At 55.0% G+C, this 13,732-nt stretch overlaps 1 protein-coding gene across 2 annotated transcripts in view; it reads right to left on the bottom strand.

Moving 5' to 3' along the window:
• Positions 1–13,732, bottom strand: part of MBNL1 (muscleblind like splicing regulator 1) — a 71,549-nt gene that overhangs the window by 50,247 nt on the left and 7,570 nt on the right. The window lies entirely within an intron of this gene.

Genomic DNA, 13,732 nt, shown 5'->3' on the forward strand with positions numbered 1-13,732 from the left:
GCCCCGCCGCAATGCCCGAGGCTGGGAGCGGCCCCCCCGGCACGGCGGCAGGCGGCGGGCAGCCCGCCCCGCCCCGCCCCAGCCCCGGGACTGCCGAGCGCCGAGGGGCCCGCGGGCACTGAGGTAACCTCACCGTGGGCGACAGGAGCAGCCACCCTGGGGAGGGAGGGGAGATTCGCACGAGAAGGAACAGCTTACACCAAGTGAAAAGGGGTGAAAAGCGCGTCTGCTGCTAAAGCCCGGGGAGCAGCACGCGCTGCCCCCGGGGCTGGGTAAGCTCTGTCTGGAGCTGGACGAGGCAGCGCTGCGGGGCAGGAATCCCGAGCCCGTGGGGGTCAGGGCCGCATCTGGAACCGCACGGACACGGCTGAATCTCGCCCTTCCTTCCTCGGGCTGCCGGCTACACGCCGAAAAGGATTGCTCCGAGGCGCTGCGGTGCCTCAGAGGCAACTCTTCCCGACGTGACGTGCCAGGTGGGTATTGTGTCGGTAAAGGTTCTTGAAGGAAAATTGTTTTGTTGGAATTTGTCTCCCTGAAAACATTCCCAGAAATGTCAGCTTTAAAAACAGTCTTCCAGCAGAAACAAAGGCCCACGTTAGGCCAGAGCTGGTCCATGTCTCCACTGAACGAACTGGAGGACGTTAGTACAGGATCCTAACTTCTGATCCGCATGAACTATGCTCCAAGCCAACCAAGTCCCCCGTGAGCCTCAGGTGCTATCAGGAGAGCACGGTCTGCATAAAACCAGCAGGTACAGCTGATGTCCTGGGGCGTCTCCGAGTCGCTAGGAGACACTGCGACAAAGCCAGAGGGAGGAGCTGTATGTGAGAGGGGCTGAATAGTTTGTGGTTGGTTTTTTAATTTATTTGCAGTTTATCTGGGGGCTGGCAGTTTCCAGAGTCTACCTACCAGGCTGTTCCATACTAAAGGCTTTTTTTATTTATTTATTTTTCCTACTTGTCTTGGGACTGCTGCAACATTGATTTGGCCCCTGCGTAACTTTGTATTCACTGAGTGTTGGGAAGGCGAAAGGACACAAATAAATACAAGTGAGGAAAACTAAGTTGGAAGCATTGAAAGTGAATTAAAGAAAGATTCTCAGAAAAGACAAGGCAGACGTAGAGAGAAATAGCACTGAGCAGTCATTCCTTAAGGGGGTAACAGAGGTGACCTAGCTGGCTGCTGGGCAGGGTCACTGAAAATGATTAAGAAACAGCTTCACAAATTAAGGAAAACGTTACTTGAAAGCACGCGAGAAAGTGAAACTAACACAAGGACCACCTGACCACGGTGCCCGAGTTCTGATTAAATATGCTCAGTTTTTATTACTTCCCGTTCGCCATAAAGAAATGCTGTGCAGCTAGGTTAATGGTGTGTTCTTCCTCCTCATTACAGTCCTTGACACAGAAACAAGGATCTGAGCGCTGCACTGGAAATTGCTCCAGAAGAGCCATTGTTTTTACTCTTCCTGTAACTGGGTTTGCTGGACGCTCCTGTCTTCTCTATCTCAATTCACACATGTCTCCTAAAGCAAGATGTATAAAGCTGGACAATCGGAGAGCACAACAATAAGAACACGGCAGTGAAGGATGCTATTTTTAAGCTCGCAGAAAGTGGAAGCTGCAAAAGCCAGTCCCAGTGACATGGGAGCTGTCAGCAAGAACAGATAATTACACAACATGAATCCATCCTCATGACAATGACTCTAATGAGATAGGAAATGGAATAAAATCAATATTCTATTTACACTGACAGTACAATCCCAAAGCTTGAAATTGCCAAATAGCTGTCTTTTAAATAAAGAAATACAAAAATTACCGACTGCCTTAGAGTATTTTCAAAACACCTCTGCCAAATGTAAAGTTTACCAATAACGTATCTCAGCATAAAAACTGGAAAAGATACAGCAATTACTCCACGGCAGAACCGAGAGACGTAATTATGGCTTTGTCACAAAATTAAGCTGAAACAATGAGCTAATTACTATCCTGGCCCGTAACAGCAAAGGATAGGTTGAAGAGAAATAGTCTCTCGTAAACTCTGCTGCTGAGCAAACCAAATGTGTCTCGCACCCTCACCTGCAGGAGCCGCGCTGGCTGTACCGCGTGAGGGAAGCAGAAAGACCCTCTCTCAGCCTGGGACCCCGTACGCCTCCGGGCAAAGCGGCGTGCGAGGACAGCGGCACGGAGCGGCCGCTGAGCGCGGCGCCCTGGTACGGGGCTGCCCTGCGGTGCCTCCCTGCTCCCGCCCTGCCCAGCACTTTGTGACAGAGCTTAGTAAGCCTGCAAGCACGCGTTAGCATTGAACTACAAAGCAAGCCCCACACCAGATTTGTGAAAAATCTGCCAACATTACTTCTGTGACCCAGATATTTTGCATAATACACATAGTTTTAGTAGTAGTAGCACCAGCAGTGTTTAAAGGCTATTTCTGTACTGTTTCGGCTCTGACGGAGTAGCTGGGGAAGGCAGTGCCACCTCCCACTGCCTTCCGTGGGCTTCTCAGGCAGCTCCTCAGGCGTGTTTGTCTCAAGCACACCGCACAGCTGCTGAAACCACTGTAGCAGAAGCACCTAGGTCTGACATTACACGTGAACTTCATGCACCCAGGCATACTGGGTTCATAAGATTTGGATAAATAATGAGGAAGACGGCAACGTCATGAAGTGCGTGCCCTGAATGCACGTGCGCTACCGCCTTGGGCAGAAACAAGGCACTTTCTTGAAATCAGTTCTCCCAGCTTTACGTCCCTAACCAAACTGAAGCGACTCCCAGCAAGTCAGGTCATTCCAGCACTGACGCCCAAACCCCTGAGCCCAATCCTTTCTCACTTTAGATTAATGCTGCTTTTGAGTCAGAAAGTTATACTGCAAATTCCATAAACTCCCTTTTCCCTACAGAAAAGATGGGTACAAATTAGCCACTCTGACTGCACCTGAAAGACTTCAAAATAAAGAAACGTGCCGATCGACGTTTTTCTTTTTCTTCCTTTTCCCTTTTTTTTGTGATCTATTCTAAGTACCAATCTCCTCCTCAAAGGCGGCAGTACTTCCCATTACCTGAGAGCATTGACTGGACGGGCATTAATGCCTGAGAACAGGCGAAGGTCAGTGTCTGCCTCCAGACTAGCACGGTGCGCTCATGAGCTCTTGCCCTGCTCTCGCAACTTGTAAGCCAGAGACACGAAATGGCAGGAAGGGCTACTCTGCTTCTAATCCATCCCGCTATCGATTTATGTACTACGACGCCTTCACGTACCCATCCGCAGCATTAAAACTGCAGCTGTTGTTCCTGGTAGTAAAGCCATATTACAATTCTTTTGCCATGACATTTACATAATATATGGTCCAAACAGGCAGTCTCGTATTTTCCTGGGAATTATAGGAGAAAAACAACACAAAAGTAACCCAGTGATTGACCTTAAAACTCCGCAAAGTGTTTTTCAATTCAATAACTAAAAGCTCTTTTATTAACCAGAAAGGAAACAACCAAAAGTTTAAGAACCAAGAGCTCTTTCTGTTACCACCACAACAGAAAACCCAACGCACTTCCCAAAGTGCAGGAGTTACTCATTAATCAGCCTCTTGCACACTAAAGCCATTCTGTTTGATTAGCTGCAGACGGACACACGCCACGGGCTGTCGGGACCCGCGGGATGCCCTACGCGGACGGAGTGGGGGCTCCTGCACGCCTGGGGGCTGCCCTGGGGCAGGAGGGTGACGGGCACGGCTGCCCCGTGTTAAGTAAAAATGTTTCTTCTCTCCCCTAGCTCGCTCCAGTGCTTGATTTCTTCACCACTTGTTATTCCTCCTGCTTGCTTCAATGGGACCGGGACGGAGGTGCCCGTCGGTTACACAACCCATGCTAAGAACGCCCCGCAAGCAGCATGTTGGGGCTTTTCCTCAAGAGCACGGCCGTGTGACACGCCTCGGGACACAACTCCCACGGCTGAGGCTGGGAACCAGGAGGTATTTGTAGCAGTGGTGAAAAGCGTAATTACGCACTGCCGAGAAACCCTTCCACTCCGGCAGCGACCTGCACCGACACAGGGGTATCACACAGGTGTTTCGCATCCCACACGTAAATACAGGACGTGGTTCCTAACAGCACCTACAGGGCCTGCCACAGAAATAAAGCCACTGCCTCCAACACCCAATTCGGCTGATGCTGGTGCTTCCAGGGAGGACAAGGGGCCTGGAGGCGTTCTCACTGCACGAGATGCAGCAGGCACCCGGCCTCGAGGCCTCGCTGGTTACTTCAGTGCGAAGGAGAACGTGTTGGCACCTCACTATGGCCACAGTTCTAAAGCAAACCCGCACGTTACCTCGGGAAGGTTCCCAGTGTCAGCACCAAACACGAACCGTTTGGCACTGCCCTTCCCACGGCAGCTTCCTCCCGCCGGGACGGCCGCCAGCCCGGTGAGCACCCGAGGGCACAGGCTGAGTGCCGACGGGGCCGTTTCACCGCTAAGAGCCGTGCCTTCAGCCAGCGAGCCTCCCTGCTCAGCTCTGCCCCTGCCCACCCTGCCCTCACGCCTGCCGGTCACCGACTGCAGGTGTCACACGCCCTGCCCCTGTGCACGGTCACCGCTTTGTCATGGGATTAACCACGAATTAGGAGCCTGGATGCAACCTTCAAACCCTTGCACACGCCAGATTAATTAGCGAGATCAAATCTGAACTCAATTACCAGGCACGGAGAATGCCGCTCGTGCCACCCCCCCGCGGCGCCGTGCCGCTGCTCCGGCTGCAGGTCACACCGCGGCTCCGCCTGCTCCCTGCGGAGGATGAGGCAGGGCCAAGAGCTCCGCACGCCGCGTCCTGCCCGCCGGGCGCCTGCCACGTCCCGCTCCGTGCGCCTCCCCCCCGCATCCAGCGGCCACGGCGCCATGCCCGGCCTCGCTGCGCGTGCGGCTCGAGGGCAAACAGAGCGGTGCGCGTGCAGCTAACGAGGAACGCGCCACAAGCGGTTCCGCTTTCGGCAGCGACTGACGCTCCGACCCCGACGGCCTGGGCGCTTCTACCGAGCAGCAGGGAGTGCCGCGAGGCCGTGACAGCCACGTGCCTCTGCCACAACACGAGACGACGACGGGGGAGCCGCGGTGGCCCAGCCGCTGCTCTGCTGCAGGCCAAATGCCAGCAGCACTGGCCAGGGCGGCGTGCAGCCTGCGCGGGGGCGCCCTCCAGGAGGCCCCAGCACCCCAAGGGACGCAGCCGCAGCGCCCAGCCCAGCCGCAGCCCCTCCAAGGCAGCCTGCAGCAGCCAGTCGCGGGGTGGTGGCGGTGCTGGGGCTGCTCCACTGCGAGGTCAGAGGGAGTGCCGGCAGCGCTCCAGCTCACAGCTGCCTCTGTCCCAGAGAAACCCTGACCAAAAAGCGGACTACTTATTTTGAATACATCTGGCCTCACATTTACTTTGTAGCAGGCATATTCTTCTAGCATAGCAGAACTTACACAACTTACCAGAAAATACAGTGAAGCTAAAATAACGCCCATGTTATTTACAGAAAAATCTAAATGCTTTGCTTTGCCACCGCCCGAGGTATCTGTGATACTTCTCATGTATTCTAATGCGAGAGCAAAATGGATTTGCGTACCCAGCAAAACCCAGTTTGGCAGAAACTTCCCTTGACTGAGCAAAAGATCCCCACGAACACAGTGCCCAGGAGCACAGGAACACCTGGGGACGTGATTCATTTCAACATGTGAACGATCTCAGGCAAGCTCAACAAATGTGTGCCTCCAGATACCAAGTAAAAGCTCCACATCAGTCAACAGTACCAAAAGGAATCATAGGAACTGTGTGACTACGCTTTATTCTGGGAAAGAAGCGAAATGGCTCTAAGGCCCTCTTTTTTAAGATGGCCACATCCTATGCCAAGCGCTCGCTGCCCCGGAGCTCGTCCCGTCCCCTCCTGGCACAGGACCCGCTGCCCCCGGGGCCGGCACAGCGCTGGGCGAGCCTTCAGCCTCCGGGGCAGAAAACACCCGGTGATTCCCCGCTGAAGCCCGCGAGCCCTCCGGCCACGTTCCAATTAATGTTCTTTGCGCTGCGTGGCAATTTTGGAGGCTTGCATAATACCCCAAACATCCATCATAACTGTCTGCCTCCACTATTTTTATCACTTTCCCCTCGTATTTCCCACGTGGAAGATTCCTCTCTGCCCTCTGCTCAGCATCTCAGCTTACCTCCTCAGTAACACCTGCGCAAGCACCGGCACTGAGCAACGCAGTGAGGCACCTTTAGGAACCTCACAAAGGTCACTGCCTTCCTTCAACTCTCACTCTTACCTTTAAAACTCATTTAAAAATAGTGAGTACGGCAGTTAAAAATCCTAGCCATAAAAAAAGACAGAATATTGAACAGAGCTTCTGAAAAGATGTAAGGAAAACGCAATAATTTCCACACTTAGGTGACCAAAGACAGAACGCTTACAAGTTGTAGAAAACAAAGCAAAAAGCCCAAAGCAGTAATTCTGTCGGTCACGCAGAAAAATGACTGACAGAAGTTAGTCTATTGCACTTGAGATGCCACCATTAGCCGTATTTAATTAGAAGAAAGGGGCAGAGCTGTGCCTGCTTTCCACAAAAAAAATCACATCCTAAGATTAATTTATGGAAGCATTGGCACAAATAAATACAGGGGCTCAACAAAACGCTGATAAACAGCCCGATATTTTTCCAGGGTCTCTCTTCTACGCAGTTGGCACAGCTGAGCCATAAAAGCAAGTGTCTGCACCCCCAGCAGAACATTTTTAACTGTTACACATCAAAAGCTGAGGAGCAGATAATTGCATTATTAATATCCCTGATTCACTACCTTTTCTTTTTCACTGCTCGTGAAGAAGCCTCAAAGCCATTTTCAGTTCTGCCCACGTACCGAGTACGGCAGGGCTCCCGCATAAAGCCGCATATAGGAAGGATTGCACCTCCAAAGGCACGTACCCACAGACAGAACGCCTTTCGGGCACTAGCGAAGCTTCCAAACACGGCAAGAAACATTTGTTGTTTGGATGTTTTTTCCCCAGTTTCTGAGAGTCGCAGAAAAATACTGCCCGTTTATTGCTCCTAAGTAAGCCAGGCCGCGTCCCTCAGCCCGTGCGGCTGGCTGGAGCTCCCTTCCACGGAAAGCAGATGGCACGGCACCGCCGCGGCAGCGAGCACGTCTCGTCGGGGCGCAGCGAGGAAGGGGGCACGCGCTTCTGGGGGCCAGGGGGCCGCCCCTCTGCGGGCAGAACCGGGCAAACGCCTGAATCCCAGCTCTGGGGCATGTGCACTCACACACAGACACGTGGTGCTTTTGGGGGTTTGCTGCTTGTTTGCTTGGTTTTATTTGGTTTTGTTTGTTTCTTTTTTCTCCGGTGAATCCAGGCCTAATTACGGTTGCCTTCAGCTTGGCAACCTGCTTGGAAAACCTGACAAATGTGCCTGGTGCATTGAGCTTGCACAGCCTGACAAACTCCTCGGTACGCACGTGTGCAGAGGGATTTACAGGCTCGAGACCTCAGATATACCCAGGCCCTATCACCGCAGCAAGCTCCGCTGTCTCCGCCAGCAGCTGCCCCCAGCGGGGGAATCCCACTGGGGGCGAGGAGCCCTGCTCCCGGGCAATGCCCCAGGCCCACCGCACCACGGGTCTGGGCTGCGGGCTTCCAGGGCAAAAGCGCGAGACCTCGCCGGGCCGTGCGGGCGAGCTGCGGCCGCTCTGCCTTTTTTAGAAGGAACGATTCCCATTAACTTCTCTGGAAGGAGGACTGGGCCCGGAGCCCAAAGCCGGACTGGGTTCCCAAGCTCTTACTCAGCCTCCGGAGCCAGGCCGGCTCTGGCAGCAGCACAGCACGGCGCGGAAGCGCAGCGCAGCCACTGCCGGACGCGCAGATGGGGCTGCAGGAGCCCCGGCCCCGCTCCTGCCGCTGGCCCTGCCGGCACAGCACAGCACGGCACAGCACGGCACAGCACAGCACGGCACAGCACAGCACGGCATGGCACAGCACGGCATGGCACAGCACGGCATGGCACAGCACAGGGCCTGCGCAGGGAGCGGCGCCATGCTCCATGTGTGCGGCGCCCAACAGCAGGCACGCACTGCTCGGACGCTGCTCTGCCTCAGCGTGCGGTGGATGCAGAGCGAATGCCATCGCGCTCCTCCGGCAAGCGCGAGCTTACAAAAGCCACCCAAGCCAGGAAGCGTTACGGACCGTGTCTGCAACGTTTTACTTTTCCTTCCAAAAAATACCTGCTCTAAGTTCAACCTCGAGGCCTGTTTTGCTTTGCCAGATGATCCGTGACTGTCTCATGACTTATTACACTGTTATCATCGCTAAGCTTAACAAACAGCGCTGCTAAGTCTATTAATCTTCTAAAACACCAAGTCTGAGCCGGAGAAACAAAACGTCTTACTACGAGATACATAAATGTGGTACCGTGAGATAAGGGAAAATTCAGCGTGCGCTCTTCTTTATGCAACTGCAAGCAAGACGGAGGCACTTTCTGCAAGAACCAGCTCCGAATGTAACGTTAATGACAAGTGTTTAAGTGGAAAAAAAATCCTTTTATGACAAGTATATAAGTGAAAAAAACCTTCCTTTTACAACAAAAGCCCCTCTCGGAGGCAGGCAGTAAGGCGTGCTTCCAGCAGAACCCGGACCATATTCTGAAATTTCAGCTGCCACCTGTAAATTCAGGCAAAGAACCGATACGTGAGGGAAACCCAGCTGGGCTGGCCACGTGAAACCCCACTTCTCAAAACAGCAAGTGACAACAGTTCAGACCTTAAGCTGTCCTGTACTTATTTCTTTTTGTAGTGCTGAAGCTCACCCCGAAGCAGCTTCCAACGAGCACAGCGTGCAGACTTATGCCCCAGAACAACACTGTTTGGGCTCCATGCCACAAGGCCACGCTGGGCGCAGAGGGCTCCGGCTGGCCCCAGCTCCGCAGCCGCCCCGCCGCTCAGCCAGAAGAAGCTGGTGTACACCTGGCTCACCGACAGAACACGGCTGTGGAAAGCTCACGTGGCTTCGGTTTCCTCTGTCCTGGCTTCCGCAGTTTTTCTGTGTAATCTGTAGATTCAAACGCAAATTCACTCTGAGGGCACTCCTTCGCATCCTGGTGACACGGCTTAGCCCATAAACTGCTGCCGTTGCCTCTAATTAACAGCAAACAGCAATCATCCCACTGGAAACCCGAGCTGCGTTTAGTGGATGCGTGGTTTGGGCTGAGGGATTAGACCTACTGCAGACTTCTTTTCCTTTAGAGTACCTTAAAAAGAGAGCTCTCCCAGACACCTCACAAAAGGTACTGTAGAAGATACCAGACTTTCGTAACTTACAGGCTTCATTTGAAACCTGGGCTGTCACTGGGTAGAGCTGGCAGCGTGCAGACATCTTCAGAAATAAGTGATGCCAGAGGAAAAGCGATTCTCCTGAGCCAGAGCTGGACTTCACCCCGAGGTCAGCGCACACCAAGCCCCACACAGCCATCAGCCAGCCCAACAGGCACGGACAGCCTCGCGTACGTTGACCCGTGCCAGCTCGGGTGGTGGCCACCGGAGGCCGAGGGAGAAGTTTCAGGTCAGCCTCCAGGCGGAGGAGTCACCGCTGCCTCTGAGCGGAGCACGGCAACGTGTGACAGGAGGTACTGCTCTACAACAGGAGCTGCCGCTGGCTTTGCTCTCCAGGGGAAGCCAGGACAGAGGCGTGCACAGGGCACCACCTGCCGCAGGTAGGACGGGGTGGGATGGGGCAACACCGCTCGCTCACTTCAGCACCCGGCCAGGAACGGCACCCCCTCACGAACTGCACACCCCTCACCTTCCAGCTTTTTGCATTAAGCACCTATTTCCTTGTCTGGGGACGTACTCAAGTTTCACACGACTGTGCCACACTTTTAATGGTCCTTTTCTCTTTCCCTGTAAGTCGCTCCAAACTTTCGCTGACACGATGGGAACTGCAATCGCGCACACTCGCGGCAGGGCAGGCTGCAAACGTCACCGAGGACAGCAACAAAAAAGCACTCACATGTTTATCCTTTTGGTAAATAATTATGGGCCCATCGGAAGGAAATGTTGTTTACTTTGTGCATTACTTGGGAAACTGAGTTTACAATATGTAATTGTTAATAAAAAAAATCTGGGGCAAGTGCTTTAAGCCCCAAGAAGCACAAGCAGGGGAGGCTGCCGCGTCTGCCGGCAGGGAACAGCCACGGAGTCGCGCGGAGCCGATGGGGGGACGCTGCGCGGTGAGGAGCCACCACAGCTGGGGCAGGCGTCCCACCCAGGCCTCTCCCCTGCGGCTGCTGGCGTACAAGCCCATTGAGCGAAGCCCCATACCCGCACACTGCAGGGATCCAGGACCTCTCCAGCGCCTGCGCACGGCGTTGCTGTGCTGCGAGGGGCTCCAGACCCGCACCCCCGCCAGCAGCTGCCCGCCGACGTGAGCGTCCTTCCACGCTCACGCTGGAAACCCCTCACACAATACACAACACACAGCCACGGTGAAACTGCCGCTTGACAGCAGTGGCAAGGTGTTGTTGGTAAATGCTCATAATTACAGAAGTCATCCTCAGCGTGGGCAAATATTGTAAAAAAAAATAAACAAAGCCGACAACAAAGGGGAACAACTTTTTATGCAGCTTTATCTTAATGAGCCGATCTTTGTTAACAGCAAAATTACCTTTTCTTGGTATTTGCATTTAAAATGCACATAACGCAAAGGAAAACACGCATTATGCCTTTGAAGATAATGAACTGTTACTTGAAGGTGTCTGCCATCACCCAATGCGTGTCCGTCCTCGGCGCTGGCAGAACGTCGGCGGCAGTTCTCACCCGGCTCCCGGGCAGCAATCATCCGCTGCGCTGGGCACCAGGAGGTGCCGAGGCTCACCCTCCTGTCACACGCAGCCCGGTGCTGCCACCACCCCTGCACGCGCTCGGGGGAAGCGGAATAACACGAGTCCTTGGAGGAAATAAAACCAGGGCGGATGCAGCGAGGTAAGGCGGCGCAGCCTGGCCACCCGAAGGGCACGGGGCGGTACGTCCGTCGGCCCTCCAGCACTGCTGCGGGACGGGCTGCGGTGAATCGCCTTAGCGCTCTCCAGCAGCACCCTGCTCGTGAAATGGGGGAGGCGGCACTGCCGGCGCTCCTCACACACAGCAACAGGACAAGCCCCGGAACCCTCTGTACAAAACGGGTTCGGTAAGGAAGCAAGGAGGGTACGGGCTGCTGTCAAACGTGCGTCAACGTGTGATATTTGTCACGGGGGGGGCAAAAAATGCCAGCTTATTCAGTCCTCGGCTCACCGCAGGAAGCAGAATAAAGTTAAACTCGGAACTTATTACTACGTGTTACTAGTAAATGATAAACAGCATCTCTGACTTCTTGAAGTGACCGAGGGCTACAGGCCAAGAGGTGGAACAGTGCGAGGAAGGCTAACCTTTCTCCAGGACTGAAAACGAAAGCCTACACTTAGGCCAAAGCGGCTCCTTTCACACTTATTCTTGACTACCTTGTTCAAACTTTCCAAAGCAGGATGAGTCAACATCAACTCCAGCTTAAAGAAAGGCAGCAAACCCCCTGAGATTTCTCCACGGAATCCCACACCTGCAGGCACGGACACGCCACCCCCGCGCAGCCCCAAAGAGGCGGCGTGACCCGGCGCTGCTCCTCGCCCCGGGGCCAGCCTCTGCAGGTGCCCGGCACGACCACCCGGCCCCCGGCGCCCTGCTGCCTTCCCGCCCAAGCACCGTGCTCAGAACGAGGCGCTCGTCACCTCCTGCGTCTGACCGGCAGGAGCTGGGCTGGAGGCCCCGTCCCAGCACACCGTGACTCCGGAGGAGGGCGGCCCTTGGCCACGTGTGCCCGCAGGAGCGGCGGAGCACGCTGTTCCGAGGAACGATCCTGATCATCCTGCAGGTAGGCCATCACATGCCAGGGGAATTTAGAGGTAAAATTCCCTGCTGCCACCAACCAAACAGATTTGCTGATACTCCTTACAGAAGATGCTCTCCATTATTACCTCTGATAATGCACCACTTTCTGCCAGGAGGGTGGAGCAGGGTGGTCCGTCTGCAGCAGGCCGTGCGGCGCAGTCATCAGGCACACCTGAACCCCCCTTTTCTCGTGTTTGCAGCAGAGATTTCCAACCAGAAAAAAGAAACACAAAGCTTGTGCCTATCCAGCACGTGGCTCAGCTGTACTTCACAACACTTCTACGAAAATGAATTTAAAGGAGGATTTGCTGGGTAACTGAAAAGAAATTACAAAGCACCGCTGTTCCCACCGCAGGGAAACACCCGCGCTGGGAAGTGGATGCATGGGAATGATATCCTCGGTGGCAGCTGACGGGAGCTTTCACAGGACGGCTTCTGCACTGCTCTGCGACTCGAGTGAATTACAAATTACTCAGTTTTGCCCATTCATTCATCTGCCTCTAGTACAACTAAGCATCCTTGGACTCAGATCCTCCCCTGCCAATCAAAACAAAGCGAATGAGACAACAGCTAAGCCCTGTGACTTTCTCTCACGTATCAGACTCAGAAATCTGTTGCCTGTGCATCTTCCCTCAGTACCCAAGTAAATAACAACTTGCACAACCCTGTGCTCTCGGTTGTCATGTAAACTAGGCAGACTCCACCGCTACCATAAACTCACACATACAACACAACCCGATAGTACGTTTTCAACGTCGAGTCTAGAAACTAACTGCCTACAAAGCCTGAATGTTCAATCACCATCACGTTTTTTATTTAAACGCCTTTTATTCACGCTCAGCCTAAAAAGGCAGTTCCGCGGCTCCAAAGCCTGCCCTTCAAACCCAGGAAAGCCCCACTTCGTTTTACAGCGTCTAGCCTACACCTGACCTGACACAAGCCGAGGAAGGCTGCGGCAGAGGCCTCAGGAAGTGCCAGCTGCAGGAGCACGCGCTCCAGGCGGGGCGCTCAGCGCAGCGCTCAGCACCCCCCGGAGCAGCGGTCCCGGCCTGCAGCAGGCTGGCGGCAGCGCCTGCAGCTGGACCCAGGCTCCCTGCCAGGAGGGCAGCTCGGTGCCTCTGGTTCCAGCTCCCTGCTCCAACCTCCAAGTGCCAGGGGTTCGATCCCAATTTCAGTGACGCCAGGAGCACGGCTCCTCTCCTGTCTGCCGGGCGCTGCCGTGGTGCTGCCCTCATGGCCGCGGGGCCGTGCTGGGGAGGCCCAGCGCCCCTGCCTCTGCCCGCTCCTCTCATTAACCCCTCCGCGGGTAACTACGCAGTATGCAGCTCTGCTCCTTGCCACCCTGGAAGGCACTGTGATTCCACTGGGCTCCTTTTCCCTGTGGCACTAGGGCAGACAGAAGCCAGTTATTCTCCGTGTCGCTGCTCCTCGTTTCCGTGCTTCTGTCCCGTCACCTCTCCTCTTTACACCTGCTCCCGCACGGCTCTGCCCGTCCCCGTGCCCTGCTGCCGCTGCCCTGCGCCCTGTGGCACGCCACCGACCCCCCGGAGGCAGGCAGCGCTCTCGGCTTTTCCGAGCAGACGTTTCGCACCGACCGCGTCCCCTCCTGCACCACGCGGGCACCGTGACAGGCTGACCCGCGGGCAGCCCCCGGGCGCTGGGGGAAGTTCTCAATTCCTGAACTTTCCGCCCCAAAAAATAATCGTAATAACAAGACGAGGAGGAGGCCGGCAGGGAAGGGCGGCCGCTGCCCCCAGCCCCAGCCCGCCGCCACCCGCAGCCCGGGGCCGCCCTCAGCCCCCCCCCCCC

The sequence above is a fragment of the Oxyura jamaicensis genome, chromosome 9 (genome assembly GCF_011077185.1).
Source record: "Oxyura jamaicensis isolate SHBP4307 breed ruddy duck chromosome 9, BPBGC_Ojam_1.0, whole genome shotgun sequence".
In the NCBI taxonomy this organism is placed as follows: Eukaryota; Metazoa; Chordata; class Aves; order Anseriformes; family Anatidae; genus Oxyura; species Oxyura jamaicensis.